We start from the raw sequence: 13432 nt of genomic DNA, 5'->3' as shown, positions 1-13432 counted from the left end.
CTGTAGGAATGGTTATAATCATTAGTTCATTCAGTAAATCATTAGCAGTTCCAGCTGAAAAGAAGACGGATATTCCTTTTCCCAACTGGGACACAGAGATTAAAAAAAAAAAAGAGCTGTAGTTGGAACAAAAAATTGTTACTTACAAGAATGTGTCACAAAGTAATCCTTAAAAGTGCTGAAAATTCAGAAACCCTGTAGATGCAGGTGACCTAAAAGCATCAGCCACATTACAAATGTATTTAACTTTTTGATGCTAGGAAGGAAATGAGTATAATAGTGACTTCTCTTAGAGCTGCTGATGCGGCATCTTGAGGATAGCACTCACAAGAAGCACTAATCTTCTTAGTTCATGTTCCAGCATTAATGGAATGCGAAAAAATATTTGTGTATCTGTTTGTGCATATAAATACATAAACATGAATATACAATGCTTGCTCTGAAAATGATGCCTCCTATTTAATTATGTTGGCCTATGATGTCAGTGGCAAATGTTCGTGGTATAGCAGCAGAGATTGAACCTTCCCACCAATATTCCCTTACATTTTATTGCTGTGTGACAGATGGCAGCATAGGGGCAGCCTGACAAAACAGCATTTGACGTGGAAGTGTGTTTGAAGCAAAGGTGTGTCATTAAATTCCTCTATGTGGAAAAAAAGGCACTTATATTAGAGTATCTTACTGTGTTACGCAAGTGCTCAGAAGGTTTACCAGCAATATTACAATTTCTTTGAGCTCATTGTCAACCTTTCTCATTTGACATTCCCAGCAATTAACCCCAGTGCTCTGGGACATAGTCTTGCAATGGGTAAGAGAGCTTATCGCCAGCCCTTCAACTGTTTCTACTAAGGACTTGCTGATTCCAGACATCATACTGCTCAGTAGTTCAGCTCTGCGTTTACCTTGTCCATCTAAATGGTGGGACTGTCCTGGGCACACCTGGGTTGCTCTATCAGCAGGTATGCACATTGGCACAGCATGATACAGCCCAGCTTCTTCCTTTGTTGAGGCCTGCAGATGCTAATGTAGTATGAAGAAACAACTTTTAACACTCTGTTCTGAGCTGTACTTTGACCTCTTCTATAATTTACATATAATTATGCATTAATAAATGCAGGATTATCAATAGTATGCTACAATGAAGATCCAAGTGAATTGTTCACTAGCACCTGAAGATCTGAATGGTTAATATTTCCCAGCCAGTGCTCATGAAGCTGGGTATTTACCTGCACAGCTCGATAAGTTTATGAAAAGCCTTTACATGTTAGTTTTACAACTTGAGAAGCAGGTCTTCAAGGCAACTGTGACTAAGTGTATGTGAAGCAAACTGCTCAAATTTTGCTCAGTTCAGTTTGAGTGAGGTGGGGTGGACTGGAAGCAATAGGAAAGGCTTTTCTGTTGTCACAGTAGCAACTTGAGAGTAGTATGAAGCAGTATCAATGTTTAGCCACCTCTGTTTAGCAACATGCTGAGCTAAGCCCCATCCTGTCCTGTAGAATGACTGCTGCAAGTCTTCTAAGGAAAACACTGAATAGGAGGTCTCTTCTTGATTATTTGACATCCCAATAACCTTACTTCGAGTCATTATATTTTATTTCTACCTTGACTATTTCATTAATTTTATAAATATTTCCTGTAAATAGGAGGATTATGGATAATGGGAAAATAATAGCATGCTTTGCTTGAGAGTCACAAAGGTAAATGAACTGAATGCACAGGCTATCAAGAACTTAAAACACAGGTTCGGATTTTTCAGCTTGTATCTGTTAATGCCAATAGCAAGAAAAGGCTCAAAACTAGCTTTGGGACAGCAAAGCTGACGTAAAATCACCTCATTTTAGCAAAGAGCACAACTAATGAAAGTCATTTTCTGTTGCTATGTTGTTTTGTTAGTGAGCTTTCTATCCATACAACAATTAATTTATTTTCTGCTTTCAATTATCTTGTTAACTTGTGGTTTCCTTTAATAGATATTCCTGTCTATCTCAGCCATGTTATTTTCACTTGTTTGAGGTCTCCTACTGCTCAGTGTTTATACTGTTCCTCATAAACCTCCTAAAACAGAAGGCCCTTTTTTTGTTTGGCTTTAATAGATGATGCCAATTGCACATTTTCGCTTTCTGTTTCATGAAAACATCCCATTTTACTGAAGGTTCCCTGCAATGGAGACTCTGGTTGTCATCTCAGTGAATGCTGTATTTCTTACAGGCTGATTGTGTTTGTTTACTTGACTGTGGTAAGTTTGTGAGTCTAAACCACCATTCACCTTAATGTACAAAGATTTAGTAAAGAAAATTATGAAATGTTGCCTGCTTGCACCCTGTGCATTTACATGATCCAAAATTAAGTCTACCTTAAAACTTCACATTGCATTTTTATTGATGATACAAACTGCCACAAAGATGCTGCTCTTATTTTTTTTATTTTTACTGATTCTGAATTTGATAATCATCCATGACAATCCCAAATGTTTTTCTGATACTTTAGAGCCATTGTAACGAAGTAGCATAATAGAAAGTAGAGCTGTGGTCCACAGCAAACTGTATTATCATAATTAAGATGTATGTAGTACTTTGGTTAAAATAGAAATCTAACCCACAATTCTATCCAGTGTGTCCTCTGACCCTTTCATGAGCAACTTCTGTGTCTGTGAAGGCAGAACAAAGCGCTCGTTCTGTGTTTTTTTTTTGAGTTTACCTTTTTATGAGTGTTTTGAGGATAGTTCTTAGTTTGCAAATGTCTGGGACCTAGGGTCTAATTTTCTAGAACAGCCTAATAATGAAGATAAAAGAAAGCTAAGGCATCTAATGGAATATTAAGCGATTGTTGATGCATTTATGCACATTATGTGCACTTAGTTGCTGTAATAAGGCCTGGATTCAGTGACTGAGCAAATTGACAGGAATTTTATTGGAGGGGTTTCCTTTACTTTAGACTGTATGTGTTTTTGTGGCAGTTTCTGCCCCTCACTTTTTGGAAAGAAGTAGGAGGAGAAATGTAAGGAGATGAAGATATATCATTGTCAAATATATTTTCAAATTAAACTTGGATATCTGAAAGTTTGAGGACATTTCCTCATGCAGGCCTATAGCTAAATCTCATTACTTAAAACTCCCAGGAATAAGCTATTCCCTGAACCTTACCATAAGCCATATCCTTGAGATTTGCATCTTTTTTCAGAGAAGATTTATATGACATTTGGAACTTTTTTTTTAAAACTTTGGAGTATTATCTGACTGTTGGGGACGAATCGAGAATAATGAGTCTTGATTCCTTTTTTTTTTCTTCCCAATTCTTGCATTGACTTTGATTTGACCTTGAGCAAATGACTTGAGCACATTTTAGGAGTTCTCTCTCATCTGGTGCTCTTGGGCTGCTGTTTGCTCATTTATTTACCTAGCAAATCTATACATTGTCTCTTTATGTGGAACTTCTGAAAGGAAATGAAACAGTGGTGTTTAATGCCTTTAGTAACCAAACTGCACTGAACTCCCTCCACCATTATTTTTAAAATGCTGCTTTAAACCATATGCCTAAGTTATATCATCTCTAGAAGTTGGAAAAAAATGTAGATAATAAATTGCTCGTGATTCAAAAATGAAAAAATATGACTGCTAAAATTTATTTTGGGATTTCTGGCTGCACTGCATAACTTGGAATCTTTGTATTTTCATGAATGACAAATCTATCTTCCACTTCACCTCCTAAAAAAGAGAAAACTGGCATGCTCAAGTATGCCTGTAAGGCAATGCTGCCATTGGGATCTCACATTAACATAATGATAAATGTGCTGTGTATTGCTTGAAAATGTGTCAGAATGTTTTCCCTGCACACCTCTCGATTAGCATCTTATTTACATATTGGCACAAAAAGGTTTCTGAGATAAAATAAAGTATGTTTTAATATGTTTTTCTCTAAGGCTACAGTGTTAATTCCAAAAGCAGTTATCTACTGGTGTGTCTCTCAGAGGTAGAGGGGATGAACTACACTTCTTGAAGTACTGGACCCATATGTATGTCAGCAAACAGCAGTAATAAAGATACATTTTCCCGTTTTATTCAGGTGCTGTAATTATTATATAATTTTGGCTTGGTGCATATCTTGGAATAAAGAACTTCCTCCTATTCCCTGATTTGCCACTGTAAGTTTTGCTTTAATAATGACAAGATCAGGCTTGGTAAAGGACAAAATATTTGATTCTAGTCTGGTTTATCATTGGTTTCATCCTTGTTGGCTCCCAAGCAGCATAAAAATGCAAAAGAAAATATTGAAAACTTCTAATATAATAAATTAAGTGTGTCACTTTTTCACTTTTTCTTTTTCCTTTTTTTTTTCCCCCCCCCAAGTGTCATAGTATTCAGTTGCTTTTTAAAATAATTTCCACAGATTATCTCATCAGAATGGCATTTTGGTATCTCACACATTCAAAAATTCTGTTTCCTATGTGTCTATTTCAGCTGTAGCAAGAATAAAAGCATACACAGTTAAAAAAAAAAATTGTGCTGAAATTTAGGTTAATGATATTTATATTCCTTTCACGTAAATTAAAGACACTCTCTACATTGTGATTTATGTGATTTATACTTTTGCTGTGCTTATAACTGCTTTTTATAATAACTCCTTCAGCACTGTAGGGATGTATTAATGCGTCACAAAACCACTCCATCCTACTGAGCATATAGCCAAAATACATGTCAAGATACAGCGTACAGATAATATAAATAAACAGGAACCTGCAAAAAAAATGATTGGCTGAAATAGTGGTGAGAATGATAGATACTTGATGAAAAGACTAACCATCTTTGTATCATCATGGGGGAAAAAAGCACATTTTCACATCTAGTGATAGATGTGGAAGAAGCTATTGAAAGTAGCTTTCGGTAAGACAGACATTATCTTCAGGAAGATGCTGCCTATATAAGATATCTTTTATCAAAACTTGTAAAAAGAATGTTGTAGTCATTTAGAAGGTAAGTGATCAGTTCAAGCAAGCACATTAGACATTTACAGAAGCAAAAAAATAAAAATCCCTCCATCTTAGAGCTGCTGTCAGGGAGTATGAACATAAAAAACCCCAAAGCCCCACCAACCTTTTATGAAGTAGGCATAGTTTGGATACTGCATACGAAGGATACAGAGTATAGAAGGGCCAGGGAAGAAGGAAGGAATTATTGGTTACCACCTTTTTGAAGGGGCAAAGCAGAAACTGGAGAGAAAGATCAGATATTCCGATTTCTTCTTTCTGAGGTGGAGATGAAAGAAAAAGATGGGTCAAAGAGACAGTTAAAATTGCAGTTTAGAGGAAAGAGAGTTTGAGAATAAAGGTTTCCAAAGCATTAAAATAAAATTGGTAGCTTAATTTGCATTTTCAGTGACTTTTACAAATGGTCTAAGCAAAGTGTTGGTTCAGGATATGATAAAGATTATTCTGAATGTTACAATATAATGCACAGTAAAATAATACCCCCTCAAGCAGTGAATGTAAACAGAGTTGTGGGTATTATATTTCTGGAGGTTATGTTATTTTAATGAGCTCTAGAGAGGACTATATCTTGAAAGTGATGCTCTGATGTTGAATGCTGGCTCCTACTGGTGATTGTGATGTCTGAAACAAGAATAGCACAGTTCAGAAAATTTGGAAGGCTGCCAGATCCAGTTGGACTCAGTGGATCATATTCTACTGTTTTTTTACACATGAGCAGCTGTGTTGACTTCATTAGGGTCTCATGTGTATAATAGAATACTTTCTACTAATATTGGGATATTGGAATTCAGCTGTACCTAATTCATCATTGCATTATATCAGTTTGACTGCAGCATACCTATCAATAGCATTTCAAAATTTAAAAAGTGATAAGGCCTGTAAAGAAAATAACTTTACAAGACAGATGATGACTTTGGAAATGATAGATTAAAAGATGAAAAGAAGTGTAAAACTGATAAAAATGTCAAAGCTATGGCCAGACTGAGGACAGTGATCTCTGCTGTCCTCTCACTGATGGCCTGACTTAACAGCATGCTGAAGGATTTAAAACGCAGTCATAGCTGAAACATAGTCATTGCAGACTGCAGGTGGGATTTCTGAAGCACAAGTGGAGCACAGTCTCCTAGTCCTTGTTGGGTGGGCCAACGCTTATTTTCTGAAATGATGCTCTGAAGCTGAAACTCTGGTGTATGTTTTTAGCCACAGAGATGTGTTTTCTAACTTGTGTTAGGCTTTTATTGTTTTTGTGCGAGCTAACTCTAGACAACCAGTCTACATAGATGGATTCACATCTTTTATCATTAACAGAGCTGAGAACACAACTTCAAGGAGCTCTTGCAAGAGCTGTTTTAAATTGATTAGTTGCTGTTCAGAGGCTCTAGTTACATAGTGCTCATTAGTGACAACTGAGGCACTGAATAAAGCAGACCTGTCAGACTTCCTGTCTTTGAAAAGACAGATAAATTAGTCTGGGCAGAGTGCCATGCTAGTCTGGTTATATTACTTGCAGTACTTGAACTAGCTCAGCTAGCTTGGGTATCCCTTCACATGATGACAGTATGGCATCCAGATGTATCCCTCATGCAGACAAGCAGCTAATAACACTTTGAATTGCCCTTGCTTGTTCTGCTTCACTTAAAACATTCAGGTACCTCCAAAACAATGGGCTAAAACTGTTATATTTTGGTGGTTTTTTTTTTTGTGACTGTGCTCTAGAGGAGGCCAGTGATGCTAGCCTACTGCAGTAGAAATGATGGGTGGCCCTTCCATCTGGCATCACAGTTATTCAGTTAGGTTCTTCCTGAGGTATCCTTGTCAGCTAATGCAGAACATGACATTGAGGAAGGAGAAGAAAGGGCAGTCTTGCTGCTCTCTCTTTCTATGCCAGATTCCAGCTGAACCCAGAATGGAGCCATCACAATTAAGCTGATGAAGACCTAGGACATATTTTACTTGCATTTCCAATGAGTGTACCTCTGGAAATTGTATAAAAATATTAAAAATAGGTTATCCATAGATTTCTGATTTGGCTACAAAATGTACAAATGTATAAAATATTCCTTCACCCAGACAACTCTAAAATAACCAAATCAAATTTGTAACGGAAATATGATTTATCAGAAACTTCTGAGTTTCTCAGGGATGGTCTTTCCTTCCCACTTACACTTGATTATATATTTTTCCCATCTTCTATGTCAGGATACAATATTCCACAGTAAAATCTCTTTTTTTTTTTTCTCCTAAAACGTGAGTGAAAATATAACCAGAGAGAAGGAGACACTTCCTAGTAACTTGAGAATGGGCCAGTAATTTGGATTACTACAAGTTTGCACCTAAGCAGGTAGGTGCCAGCTACTTTATACGTGGCAGAACATCCCCAGAAGGAAAGATCTGCCCCCTCTTGGAAGAGTATTCTCACAGAAGGTAGACTTAGAAAGCTTAGTATCTGTCAAGTAGTAAGAGAACTTGAAGATCAATTTCCCAAGTAAATGCTTTTCCTATGCACCTGTTTGGGCTGGCTAAGGTCAAATTTGAGGCATGTCAATGAGTTGGCATTCTCTGACAAGGATGATCATGTTAGGAAATATCTCAGTATAGAGGAAATATGACAACATCATCCAGCAACCTCTCACTATTAATATTTATGTAAACTGTTATATATATACACACACACACACACATATATATATATATACACAAATAATAGAAAATAGATGAAGTAAGGGTAAAACTAACATTAGGTCTTCCTGCACCTCTGGTTAACCTGGCCCTCTATCTTGCTGATAATAAACGAAGTAAGCTTAGGGGCTTCTGATGAACAGTGATGTAACAGAATAAACTATCATATTAAAAAGCCTTAATTGTTTAGTTTGGAGATATAGCTGGGTAAGTTTAGAAGCCTGAGTAATTGCCTACAAGAGCCCTTAACCATGTCACAGGCAGTTGCTCTGTGTGGATGGGATGAAGGGGCTTTGAGGTCACATGCCAGGCTACTGCAGCATCTAACAACAATATTCACCCCAGTAGGAACCAAAAATTTAACTCTCAGCTAAAACAGACTTTCTCTACCGCTCCTAATGGCTCAGTGGAGATTTGCTAGACTTGTACCAAATGCTGCTAAATAAAATTTTCCACTTCAGCAACTAATTCAATGAGAGCGAATTCTGACTACTGTACAATTGAAACAATTCTTGCTCAGAAAATAGAAATAATTGATTCCCCTGCATTTGTGAAGGCATTGTTCTTCATTTTGTCGAATGGTCTGTGCTTTGAAGAATCCTTCCTCACTGCTACTAAATAAGTCAGTGTTGCAAAAGCATCAAGCAGGGAATGTGTTATTATTATAATCAGTCTGTCAGATGCAATTGTTGGCAACTAAGATTCCCTATTAAAATGATACGACATGCATTCATCTAGAGTTTGGGAGTTCACTGGTCAGTTTTCAAGGTACTTCTAGCAAGCAGTACTCTTCCTTTTATGATTAATGTATATAAAGAAAAAAAATGTAATGGAGGAAAAAAAAAAACCCTTAAGCCTAGCTAGTAAAAACACTTTGCAATATATCCATGAAAGAAAAAAGAAAGCTAACCCTCTGTTTCAGAACAAATTAGAGTTACATTTGTTCCTTACACTCCATTGAAATATCCAATAAACAATTGCTCCTCTATCACTATGCTGATGCTTCCTCCCTTCCAGAAAAACCTCCCACCTACCCTGTATGTTTTACAGGATAGCACAATCCCACAATGAAGGCATCTCTCCAACTTCTGGTCTACTATGTTCCTTTACAGCAGCTATAGGTGCTTTAGGTAGGAGGGCCCCAAAATATTTTACCATACTTAGCTTCCTTGTTGTGATGCTATAAAGGCTGCCTTCTATCTTATTATGCTGGCCCACGACATCAGGATGCTGGTGGTATGGCAGTAGAGGTTGAACTTTCCCACCAAAATTCCCTTACATTTTTTTTGCTCTGTGACAGATGCAACAGAGAGACAGTCTGACAACATGGTGTCTGATACGGAAGCGTGTTTGAAGCAAAAATGTGTCATAGAGTTCCTCCATGTAGAAAAAATGGCACCCATTGACATCCAGTGATGCTTGCTGAGCAAACAGTGGATGTGAACAGAGTATGGCATTGGGTGGTGCATTTCAGCAGTAGTGACAGTAGGTCACCTTTGTGCAGATTTTTACAAGAGCCTGCAGACTCTTGTTCATAGCTGGCGAAAATGTATAGCTAATGGTGATGATAGTGTTGAAAAAGAGTGTTTTGTAGCTGTGAATTTGCTCTGTCAAATAACATTACTGTGCTCTCTCTGTCTGTTGTGGTTTCCGTGGAAATAAATAGGAGGCATTATTTTCAAAGCAGCTTAGGTGTCTGCAACAAGTTTTGCTAGGAAATTCTCAGTATCACCTCTTGGAAAAATTCAGTATGCTGAGCCTAAGGCTTTCATAAAGTAAGTTATTATAAGTTCATATATGTTAAAATGGCTCATGAAACATCACTGAGAAATTCTGAATAGAAGGCTCTGACCAACAGAACTAAAATCCTCCATGGCCACCAAAAGTTAAGCAGTTTCTCCGTCTCTGTTTATCTGGCACTGGGTGCAACAATTCATGTAAGTAAAGTAGCTATGACCATCTCTTATTTCCTTCAACTTAGCAAGGGGCAAACACCTTCTCAGAAACTTAAATTATTATTTTTATTTAAGTTACAGCCCTACCTACAGCCTCAGGTTCAAATCAGAAGTGTCATTGTGAAAACCATTATCTAAACATGTAAAAAAACAGTGTTCCACTGTAAAGAGCCTGTGTCCCAGGGTGTGTGACGTGCAGAAAGAGAGAAGGCTGGAGTTATTAATTATGCATAATATACTCATTTACAATTTTTCTGTTCATATTATAGTTACATATAGTTATACATATTATAGTTCTATTGTTTTAAGTACACAGAAAAGTGATGAAACTCCCTGTGTCTTAAAATGCTAGGCAGACCCTGAGGACACATCTGGAAGAAGATATTTCAGTGACAACTGTAGGGACATTGTGAACTGGAGAGGCTGTGAAGGCTAAGAAAGGCTAAGGTCTTCATACAGGATGCTGGGAGAGGGGAGTCCACTGCCCTTCTGAGGCCCATGGCTTGAGGGGAGTTGGCACTGTCCACAGCCCTGGGCACTGCAGCATGATGTGGCTGAGCTGCAGCCCCCTCTCTCCTTACTGCAGCTCCTCGAGTCACATCAAAAACACTGGCTTCTTATGTTTGCATTGGGGGAAATTTGCCAAGACTAATGCCTTCACTAGGTAGAGATGGTGGCTGCTCACTGCTCTCCTCTGCATGCAGAATATTCCTGGCAGATTTTAGAAATAACTTGGAAATAGACACGACCTGGAAATCTTAGCCTTCCTCAAAATATTCAGAGAAGAGTTCAGATTTGAAGAGCTTGCCCAAAGTAAAACCTCAGAGCTCCTATGCCTAGCTTCCATCTGGTAATATACATACAATTTTTTAGTTTGATTTCAAATAATGTGCTGTTCTTACAGAAAGGATTTCAGTACAAATACAGAGATGATCCAGATATTACAGCCCGATACCCTCCCTTCTGCAAGAGGCTTTTTTTCTTTTTTCACTAGAGAGGCAGATGCCTAACACAGGTACGTAACAAAAATAATGCCAGAGCTGCACTTCAAAGATGCCATAACACTTTCAGGAATAGGTGTCTTACTGTGTGCGTGAAATTACTGATGTACCTGTTTGGTTTGTACAGTAATTGGTGGAAACTGCAGAGTGCGAGACAGAACAAGACACAAGCAAAGAGATTAGAAAAACAATGTACAAAGGTCCTATTTCATTGTCACTGCCATGCAGGTGTTATGCTGGATGGTGCTGTATGCTATACTGAACACCATGCAGTGTGTCTAAACATTGTTATCTACCCTATTAGTTAAAACGATGGTTCAGTGCAAGCCTTAAAAGTGACAGCCTACACTGACGTCAAGGGTCTTTTAGTTTTAAATCTATGTACTCCCGGCAGTGCTCATTTTACCTCCTAGTAACAAAAACTTTCAGCCTCAGAAGAGCTGCAGCCATCTTTAAGTGGCAAAAATTGTAAGCTTTGTTGTAAATGAAGCGTGGGATACACTGTCAATACAAGCTGGCCAAAACATAATGAGAATCTTTAAATATTTTATGATTTTTTCCAATGTTCTATCAGAGACTGAACACTGGAATGAGGCGTAAGTGAGAGTAACTTACCAGATAAAGAACATAATGAATGTCTTTCATAAACATGAATATTTAAACAGTGTAGTTAGTGGTATTATAATTGTTCAACCTCAACAAGATACTGTGATTTTTCACTATTCTTTTCTCCAATATAATTCTATTCTCAATATTACATACACAAACTGTAGCGAATAAGAATCTATCAGGCATGGCATCAGGTCTTAGAAGCAACTCTTCAGATGGCTGTGATGTTTGATCTAACATGATTCTGTGGATACAATATATGTGCATTTTAATGTCAAACCCAGAGAAATTGCTAGTAAAACTCCTATTGCCTTGAGTGGAAATTGGCTTTTATGCCCCCAAGGAATACTAACTCTTTCAGGAGTTTAATATTGCTGTTAGCCTGCCTTGGTGAATATTGTAACATAGACAAGACTTTGCATGCTAAATGAACAGAACAACATAATACACTCTTGAAACTGTTGAGTGAAATTTACTGAGAGGAAAATATCAGTAGGCTATTCCAGCATGAAGCTGCACATGCATTGTCTTTCATGCTCCTGCACTGTTACACTACAGAAAAAAATATCAATGGACATTCACTGAGTGTGGATGGGCAGGTTCATGCCCACATATGCATGAAACCTATTTCAGTGGAAATCAATGAGAGAATTAAATCAGTATGTAAGGTCATCTGGGGACATTTAGTAGCTAATTTAGATACCAAATCTTTCTTTTCAAAAATTAGCTGCCTTCATATTCAGCAGGATTTCTGTAGCATTTGCATAAACTAGCAGCATATTTATTTGTCTAGACTATTGCAATGAATGTCTTTCTAGGATCACCTTGGTTTGACCTCTAGAAGACAGCTCTGAAATGTGTCTATGCATGCTAGGTGTGAATCTTCCTGCACATGCGATGGATATCAATGTGCAATATCTTTCTTTTAATGTGTGGATGACTGAAGGCATGCTATAGAGGAATGACCCTCAGACACTGTTTTTCTGTGCCTTTGGCTCCTCCAGTTCCTTCCTCCTCAAAAGGGAAAAATCTAAACCATTATTATTACTATTATTGAGTATATAATGAGATTTAAGGCTGAGAGGCGACCTAATTGCAACCTTCCAGTATTTTAAAGAGGGATTATATGAAGGAGGGTAGTCAACTTTTTACAAAGGTAAACAGTGATAGGCCAACATGGAATGGTTTTAAGCTCAAGAAGAGAAGGTTTAGATTGGATGTCATAGGGAAATTCTTTATAGACAAATTGGTGAGGTGCTGGACAGGCTGCCCAGAGAGGCTGTTGATGTTCCATTCTTGGAGGTGTTTAAGACCGTGATGGATGGGGCCCTTGGCAACCTGGTCTAGTACCAGATCTGGAGATTGGTGGCCCTGCCTGTGGCAGAGGGGGATGGAACTTGATGGTCCTTGGGATCCCTTCCAACCCAGGCCATTTTATGATTCTAGGATTCAATATTTTGAATGCAGAGATACACTGGACACTTTGTCCATTGTTTGTCACCAACACATTGAGGGAGAGGGTGATGAAAAATGTAGAATGAATTTCAATGAAGATACATTTCAGCTTCTTTTCATTTGGATGGAGTAACTTATGTAACTTTTCAGAAGGAAGGTAAAGCAGAATTTTAGTGGGTAGGTGGTTTGGAGCAGCTGTCTGGCAGGAACTAACTAATTCTGAACAAATTCTACTGCACTAGTATCATGTTGCTTATTATAAAAATTTCTCTTGCTTTTCAACATTTTCAAGAATTCAGTGTAACTTAAGGAATTACAGTTTTATTCTGTGTTAGCACATGAATTTCTTATTTGGTGAAGACAGTGATAGACAGGAAGAGGAACACACAAGTGGAACATTTAAATCAACTGAAACATTTGAAAATACGTAAGCCTGTTAGTTAAGACAATAAATAAATAAATAAATAAATAAAAAATCCCTGAAGTCTATCAGTTTAGGATTTTCTTCTTAGAAGAATTTTATTTTACTGAAATCTCTGCAAGCTACTACTAATCCATAGTACTGAACTGGGCATTTCATTTAATTGATTTTCTCTATTGCAGCCAAGTTGATAAAAGATTGAAAGTCATCTATTGTGCATGTGTAAATATTTTAAAAATCCTTTTTATTATGCACAATGATTAGCTTATTAACAAATTCAGACTACAAAATGATATGGCACTTTGAGATGTGATTCCACTTATTTGCA

Source organism: Meleagris gallopavo, chromosome 4 (assembly GCF_000146605.3).
Source record: "Meleagris gallopavo isolate NT-WF06-2002-E0010 breed Aviagen turkey brand Nicholas breeding stock chromosome 4, Turkey_5.1, whole genome shotgun sequence".
Lineage (NCBI taxonomy): Eukaryota > Metazoa > Chordata > Aves > Galliformes > Phasianidae > Meleagris > Meleagris gallopavo.
Note: the sequence above shows the minus strand (reverse complement) of the source record.